The sequence below is a fragment of the Anabrus simplex genome, chromosome 9 (assembly GCF_040414725.1).
Source record: "Anabrus simplex isolate iqAnaSimp1 chromosome 9, ASM4041472v1, whole genome shotgun sequence".
In the NCBI taxonomy this organism is placed as follows: Eukaryota; Metazoa; Arthropoda; class Insecta; order Orthoptera; family Tettigoniidae; genus Anabrus; species Anabrus simplex.
In genome coordinates, this window is record NC_090273.1 from 81822659 (window position 1) to 81832168 (window position 9510).

The following is a 9510-nucleotide window of genomic DNA, read 5'->3' on the forward strand; positions in this document are numbered from 1 at the left end:
GACCTCTTAGAACTTGAGTTCTGGGGCCATCAAGAGACCGCTTAGAACTTGAGTTCTGGGGCCAATGACCTAGATGTTAGGCCCCTTTAAACAACAAGCATCATTATCAGGACTTGAGTTAGCTCCGAATATAGAAGCTTTAATGAATGTAATCAATTATGTGTATAAATTGGTTTGTGAGCGTAAATTGTGAAGATACAACAATGTATGTAATAGTATGAGGTTTTGAATGTTGATATGCACAATGAATTGCACGAACTAGGTTTCCCTACAGGCAATGCATAAGCAATGCTGGGTGCTGCCGCCAAAAGGACTGTCAAAACAGAACTTGTACGAAATTTAATGTACACTTGTGTTTGAACAAAGGTTTTTAGTTGTTTTAAACCGTTCCCCTCTATAAAATAGAACACTTGATCATTCATGTACATATATATATTCACATGTACTAAGCTGATTTTTTTTAAGGAATGAATGAAGTCCTGACACGCATAATAATTATATGGATGCTTTTTTAATATTAGTTTTTATGTTGGAAAATAACGTATAAATATATGTATTTAAGAGCATTTTAGTTAATTTTTGACGTTCAAACAAAAATTCACACCTCAAGTTTTCTTTTAGGTCAAGTGTGTCATAATTAGCATGTTAGACAGACTGAAAAGCTTTACTTTGAACAACGTAACAAGTTGGGTCTAGTTTTTCAATTGTAACTTTAGAATTATTACAATTTGATTAGAGAATAAGAATAGGACACATAATAGGGTAATCACAACGAGAGGTCAGCTGGAGAAGACGGAGCTCAAGCAAACAAAAATGGAAAAGGACAATCTCCATACACTGTTGTCCTCAAATAGATGGGTTCTTTCATTATCAACTCTAGTTCTTCTACGTATATTTCCTTTCAGTTCCCGGACAAACTCGTTTCTGCTTCACAGCCTAATCAGGAGGGTTAGGCTTCAAAACTCATTGCGGGGTCATCTTGATAGATGTAGGATGCGAAAAGTATGGTGTAAGAAGAAAGCCGGATAAACACAGGATAGGGGGAGACACATAAATATAAATAAACTAACTGATGTACCCGTGTTTCGCTACGGGTTTCTCAGAAAGACTGTGGTTTTCACAATGAAGTCAACATAGGTAATTACAAAAACATCAGCAGGAATGTAGAGATTAAAAGCAATGTTATATAAAATACTCGATCAAATTAAACACTGCACATTTTCTCACTTATAACGGACAGTACTACGGTGCCGATCTAACAGTCCAAAGTTCCAGAGCTGGAATGACCAGGCCGCAGACTGCCGTGAACACTCCTCTGCTATTATTCCATTAAATATGCACACTGCTCATTCCAATCAGTTCCTCAGAGTGGGGATTGAATAGCTCGAGTGCTATGATGAACCAGTGTGTTATGTACCAGAAGTATCAGAAAATTTATGAACCGGAGGAATGGCATGCTAAAGAAGAAAGTTATCTAACTCCCCAGCTACTTCCCACCAATATTCAGGCAGGCTGTTACACTCGGTACGACCTGGCGAGTTGGCCATCTGGTTAGGGGCGGGCAGCTGTGAGCTTGCTTCCAAGAGATAATGGATTCGAACCCCACTGTCAGCAGCCCTGAAGATGGTAATCAATGGTTTCTCATTTTCACACCAGGCAAATACTGGGTCTGCACCTTAATTAACGCCGAGGCTGCTTCCTTCACACTCCTAACCCTTTCCTATCCCATCGTCGCTATAAGACCTATCTGTGTCGGTGCGACGTAAAGCAAATTTAAAAAATATACTCGGTACGCAGCTGTAGTACTATCTATCGGAGATGAGTGGCAACAGAAGACACAAAGCACATCACAAAAAACAATGGCCAATGTAATGTTATTGTTGGTCAATTTTATGAGTTTTCTATATTGTAAGCCTTCACATTTAGTTTTCTTTCGACTCTGTGATATTAGGGTGCCTTATAAAATTATTTATAGAAAGTGCTGCCACCCCTCTCAATTTTGTCCTCTTGATATGATCTTCCCACCCTCCCCTTCTGCTTAACAGCACTCCTAAATATTATATCTTGTGCACTTCCTCTATGTTCTCTCCCTGTAGTATCCGTTTCCTTGTCGCTTTCTGTCTCTTATTCTTACTTATAATGAGCACCTTTGATTTATTACTGTTAACTTTTAATGCCCACTTCTTTGCAAAGTCCAACAACTCATTCAAGCTCTTCTGTAAACTCCCTCCTGTTAAAGCCATTAATATGACATCATCTGCGAAAATCAAACCCGGTATCTCTAAATTATTCATTACCGGCACTGCCCATTTTTCTTTTCCGTGTCTATCCAAAATAGCACTTTCTATAGTTAAAATCTTAGTAACAAAATTTCCAGGGATAAGCTATAAGGTATTGAGATTAGTATTGAAGACGTTAGTGTTAAGCAAATCATTATATAGAGCAGAAGTATGGGGGATTGAGAAAAAAAGGGAGATGTTAAGCCAAATTTAGCAAGATAAGTATGAGACTACCGCAATGTGCAGCGAATGTGAGGGTGGCAATATTATGTGGAGAATATATTGAAGTGGATTGCGTGAGAAGGGTTCTGAACTATTGGATGCGCCTGAAACATAGAAAGGGTGGCCTAGTAGTTCAGGAGGCCTTCAAACAGCAGGAAAAGGGTATGTATGAAGAGAGTTGGTTGGTTAAAATGAAAACCTACGTGGAGAGGGTAGGTTTGGGGTATATTTGGTGGGAGACATGGAAGGGCCAATGGAAGTAGTGGACAGAGAGCTATGTTAGCTAGAATTAAGGACATGTAAATGCAGAGGTGGATAGAAGAATGTGGGAAGAGAGCTTCTCTTAGTTTATTCTATAAGATACTCCAAGTCTCTAGGATTAATATAAGGTTTGGAAATAAAAGGCAGAAAGGGGGGATGATTTGGTGGATAATGGGGTTATACAAGAATAAAGGTTGGATCAGGAGAAAATGTACCTTACTGTGCATTTTATGCGGGAAGAGAACGGATAGTTTACATTTAGTCAGAGTGTGTGTAGAAACTGTGAAGTTAAGGAAGAAGTTCTTAAGTGACAGATAGCGATGTGTAGACACAGTGATAATTAAAATGTTACTGCATGGATAATTAGAGAGTGGAACAATGAAGGCAATTCGAATAAATTCCTAAGCGCCGTGAGAAATCTGTGTGAAAAGAAAATGAGATCAGAATGTTGCTTAGATGGAAGTAGTGATTATGTAAGTGAACAAACGGACAGGAATTTAAATGGTAACGAGGACAAGCCAGATTCAGCAGAAAGAAGGGTTGCGCACTCAGCAGAATGTCATATCTTTTCGGAGCCAGTCGGTAATGGTACATCGTAATACTAGACCACTGGCTCTTGCAGGGGAAATATTAGTCAACACCAGGCTGTAGCTCGCATAACGAGATTGCCTCATTTTAAGATATCTGGCTACGTAACCTAATTAACAGGTGTCGTACCAAATTGTATATCATTTGCCGATTGCCGTGGTTCTAGAGTTTCTATTTAGTTTGGGCTAAGGACCTAGTCGACAGTCCCGAGCCTTATTTTGCTCCTTAGACTTTGATTTGGTTTTTTTCCTTATAGTTTATACTAAAAGATTGTACATGATAAGTTGAATGATCAATGTTCTGACCGTGGTCAGGAGTTACAATCCCAGATGTGATCTGGGAAGGTGATTCTTCCTAGTTGTTCAGGACTGGGAGTAGGCATTTCCTCCATACCCCTCCAACGTTATGGTTTTCCCGCCAATACTCGGGTGGCTGATTGCAGTGGTTTCTCACTGGGCGGTGGGGTCGCAATACAGAAAAGACACAAAGCATGGCTAAATGACGAACAAAAGAAAACGGCACAATCTCGAGATGAACTAACTATTGCTAGAAGACAAACGGCCATAGAACTTAGAAGAATCAAAAGAGACCATCAAAAAGAAAACCTAGCTAACATAGACGAATCATTCAAATAACATACGACACGAGACTATTACAGGACATTTAAACAATATCAATCAGGATATACTCCACCTACACTCATGATGAGAAATAAACAAGGACAGCTAGCACACAATAATCAGGAGAATGCCAAAATTCTAGCTGATCACTTCAAAGAATTACTAAATGCTGAAGACCCAAAAGAATACATAGAATTTTCACCTGATCCAAACAATAAAACACGCTTAGACAAGGTTATCCCGCCAGACTTCCATGAGGTACTTAAAGCGATTAATTGGCTCAAGAATTATAAAGATGCAGGAGAAAATCAAGTGGTTGCAGAGCTGTGGAAGAATACAAATAACCAAACACTTCAAAACCTACACAAACACATCATAGACATATGGAACTCTGAAAAACTGCCTGCAGAATGGAATACAGCTATAATTCATCCAATACACAAAAAGGAGGATAGACTGGATCCAAATAATTACCGAGGGATCTCTCTACTTGATATCACATATAAGATCCTGTCTAGAATTATCCTCACGAGAATTCAAGAACACCTGACCAAGAACTTGGAGAGTATCGGGGGGGATTTCGACCTGGAAGAAGTTATCCTGACCAAATCATTAGTCTTAAATGGATTATGAACCATCAAAGAATGAGAAACAAAAAGCTGGTTATCACTTTTGTTAACTTCAAGAAAGCATATGACAGTATTCATCGTGAGTCATTACTTAAAATCCTTAAAGAATTTGGGTTACACCAGAAACTCATTACCGGTAGTCTCGTTGGTGTTACCCTCAAGTACACTAGAGCAAAAGTTAAATTCCGAGGAGAGTTGTCTGAATCATTTGAAATCCGGAGTAGACTTCGACAGAGGGATGGTCTCTCACCAATACTGTTTAACTGTGCATTGGAGAAAGTCGTGCGAGAATGGTCTAAGAAATGTCAGCCAAACATCAGGATTGGCAAAAATATCAAACTCAATTGTCTAGCATTTGCAGATAACCTTGCGATACTTGCAAGTAGAGTAGAAGAGGCTAAACTCCAAATTGAAGAATTAGAACGAATAGCAGCAAAAATTGGATTACAAATCTCCTTCGAAAATGATGCCATCCTTCAAAGTGGAAACATCATCTATCACACTGACTAATAACAAACAAATTAAGGTTGTTAATAAATTTAAATATCTTGGAGAGATTATAACTTGGAACTTAAAAGAGAAAATATCAGTTGAAAATAGAATTACCAAATTAAAACAAGCACAACACATTACTTGGCCAACCTACAAGAAGAAATCTCTCTCGATAAATGCAAAATTTGAACACTACAACTCCATGATTAAGCCTGAAGCAACCTATGCTAGTGAAACCTTATTCAATTTGAATACAAAATCAACTACAGTTACATTACAGAAAATAGACGAATCATTAGAACAATTCTAAACAAAAAACACCAAGTAGATAGACAATGGCGATTACTACCTAATGAAGTTGTATACCAGGAGACTGAGTCTATAATAGATACAATGCGGAAAAGAAGAGTTGCTTTTTTCTGTCACATATCACGACTACCAGAAACTAGGATACTCAAACATTCGTTCAACTACTTTAGGAATAGTAAAACTAAAAATCACTGGTTCAAAGAAGTCCAAGAAGATTTAAATGAATTAGGCTTGACAATTCAACAAATTGAAAACAGAAGAGAAGAGGATCCTGAGAAATAACGACGTGAGACTTGAACTGAAGAACTATACACGCAAACAGTACAACATTACTGACGAAGAACGGGCTGCCAGGTCAGAGAGAATGAAACATTTCTCGGAATAAAAGAAGAAACATCAACCAAATTTGTAACCGATATTCATGACTTGACTGTATATAGATTGCTTTCAGTGCTTCAATGTGGGCGTAAAATAATAATAAAAAGTTCAGTTCATTGGCTTTGAAAACATATAATTTGGGCGAAGAGCCTGTAATGTTCGATGTTTAAATAAATATAAAATTCTGTATAGTGTAAACTATAGTTCCTTATTCTCCCACTTTACATACCGATTTTCATTAAATTCTGTGTACCTATTTTCTCGTGACTCGGCGCTGATAGGCCTATGGACTTCGTAACAAAAATCCAAAGACACACTTGTCAGCCAAGGAATGCACCAGATAATTTTTCCTTTCGTCTGTTGCTCGCAGTAACGTTCTTTATTACTTAACATGCTCGAAGATGCAACGCTGCCGCCCCACGATTGTGTATTCCTCCACTCACAACATTGTAAATGGAATGAAATACTGAACGAAGGAAACAATACACCCTGTGGTTTGATTACCGTAGGTGTTCAGTATGCCCCATCCTACTTTTGACTCTGTTCGGAATGTGTGGTGTGTCGCGAATGACCTGGGAAGCTTTCTGTATTCTTGGTACAAGTTCATCTTCTGTTTTTACGGGGTTCGCATAATAGTCAGTTTGTGCAGAACAAACTGAACACTGCCTACTGGGGCTGGGAAGCGACTATGCGAAACGAAAGAGAAACTTGTTAATTCGCACCGATCATAACCTCTGACTCCCGCTTCCCCTCCCTTCCCATCCCTCCTCTGTCGCACAGTAACAGGCAGCGGCTCGCTCTCTGACAGCAAATACGGCAAATTCGTCAATTTGATTCGTGCGCCCGGAAGTAACAAAGTAACCTTATTTTCTCGAAAGGAAAAATGTTCTCCGCCAATCCGAAGGAGCGGATAGACCGGAAAGTGCGGTTAATGTGGAAAGCAAACGGTGGTTACAGAATGAACTAGCCAGCTCGCCCGCCAAGGACTAATCACAAAGGCGTTTGATTATCAAGTTGTGTTTCTGGAACAAATGTGCAAAGAAAGTTGAAAGAGCTCAGACCATACCATCCATGCCTGCTCATTGCGCCAAATAAGGATGATCCTGACAGGCGTGTGCAATTTACCGAAACTTCGAGATAATGATGAAACAAAATTTCACGAATCAGGTAGCGTGAAACCTGCCTGTGGACAAAGAACTGAACAACCTGAACCTTGGAGTAATGGTGTGGGTGGGATAAACGACTTTTTTTTTTCCTTCATCAACATGATCACCTGAGATAGTTCGATTCCCGGCTCTGCCACGAAATTTGAAAAGTGTAATGAGGACTGGAACGAGGTCCACACAGCCTCAGGAGGTCAGCTGAGTAAAGGAGGTTCGATTCTGCCTCAGCCATCCTCGAAGTGGTTTTCCGATGTTTCTCCACTTCTTCTCCAGGCAGATGCCGGCATGGTACTTAAGGCCACGGCCGTTTCCTACCCTTCCAATCTTACCATCCCACACAAGGGCCCTTTTCAGCATAGCAGGCGAGGCCGCCTGGGTGAGGTGCTGGTCCTCTTTCCCAGTTGTATCCCCGACCAAATTTCGCGCGCTGCAGGACACTGCCCTTGAGACTGTAGAGGTGAGATCCCTTGTTGAGTCCGAGGGTAAAAACAAACTTGGGCTGTAAACTGACTAAATAAAAATAAAATTGTTAGTTCCTTTTTATTAATGCATCAAGAAATCCAATTTATTTTGGTGGAAATCCAACAATGTAATAGTTGTTAACAATGATGCTTTCACGTTTTTTGGGCTTATGCCGTGTCAAGAAAATAAGGTGAAATTCTTTACGTTTCTCACAAGGAGGACTTCTCCAATAACAATGGAAATTTTCTTCTGAAGACGCGGAGCAAAATTCTCTGCGAAACGTGAAGAATTTCACCTTATTTTCTTGACACGACATAAGCCCAAATGCCTATACAATATCGTGTCCACTATGTAACAGTTGATAATACAGTAAAACTTTGAAAGTAAGGGCTCATGTTCGAGACGATTAAAATTGGCCCACACTTCTTTTTTAGAGCTAGTTTACACTGGGCCAAAGCGCACGACAGCCAGTGACCACTTTTAGAAATACCCACTGCCTGCTCGATCTGTATCCGATGGCTGCTTAAACTGCCTGCTCATTCCATACTCAAACGTGTAACACGCCTTACAAACAATCTGCCGCTAGATGGCAGCACCAAACGTACCCATTTACCGCGTGAATACAACTAGATAAGCATACCATGAAAATTTAAAATCTGAAAGTAAGAGAAATATTAAAGAATTTTACGTATAAAGTGGTGCTCTATAGAGTTATAGCTTCAGCACTTTTCGAGAAAGAGGTTTCGACGAACAAGAAAACCTGGAAACTTTGTCTGTATGGTACTTCCCTACATTACTAAGTAGAGGTTTCACGACTTTGGCCAGCACAGTTCCTGACACAAGTTCCTGGTGCTTATTGTTACTAAAACACTTTAAAAACTTACATTGGCACAAAGAAGGTAGAACATAGTTTTTTATAATCTGGAGCAGACTTGCAGATTTCTTGCAGTACGGTAGAGCCGCCTCAACAAATTTCTGAAGCCTCATAATTAGGCCAATAAATCGTTACTAGGGCTAGCGCAGCTATCAATGGGGATGAATTAAATGAGGTAGAAACGTTATTCAAGCACGTGCTGCATTCTGTTTTTTCTTCGATTACACGCACTAAATAACCACACACTAATCCCTGGTAAGCAGTTTCCGAAGTGACACACACTGACTCAGGGGGCTCACGAAAATCTTCCAGTAAATCAAGTACATACTCAGGGAATAATAATAATAGACGGCCTATTAGGCGACTTGCATATCTGTGAAGATGAAAGCCCTACCTAGGATGATTTCCAATGCTGAAGATGCCACACACACCCCAGCCCCCGAGCCACTGGAATTAACCAATTAACTAAATAGGTCCTACTTGCGTAAATAATAATAGTAATAAAAAGAGCAGTATATTGACACGATATTATACTGCTAGCAAAAGACTCGTAATGGAATCTTAATCTGCTTACCCTCCAGGGTTGGCTTTTCCCTCGGACTCAGCGAAGGATCCCACCTCTACCGCCTCAAGGGCAGTGTCCTGGAGCTTCAGACTCTGGGTCGGGCGGATGAAACTGGGGAGGATGACCAGTACCTCGCCCTGGCGGCCTCACCTGCTATGCTGAACAGGGGCCTTGGAAGGGATAGACAAGGAAGGGCGAAGGAAGCTCCCGGCATTTGCCTGGATGAGAAGTGGGAAACCACGGAAATCCACTTCCAGGATGGCTGAGGTGGGAATCGAACCCACCTCTACTCAGTTGACCTCCCGAGGCTGAGTGGACCCCGTTCCAGCCCTCGTACCACTTTTCAAATTTTGTAGCAGAGTCGGGAATCGAACCCGTGCCTCCGGCGTTAGCAGCTAATCACACTAACCACTACACCACAGAGGCGGACAATGGTATCTATGACAGCATATTATACTGTTTTGTACCTTCACATTAACAGTACAGTGTCCCCAGATATTATATTACTTAGTATGTAATACTTCAAACCTTACACTTACCATTTTCTGCAATGGTGTTTGAAGAGCTCTTGTTAGACATCTCTGTGCTTGAATCCCTTCTCTTAATCATCGCTGAAATTAGCGGTTGTTTATAAGCTGGTTAATCAGGGAAAGGGCTGGGTACAGATC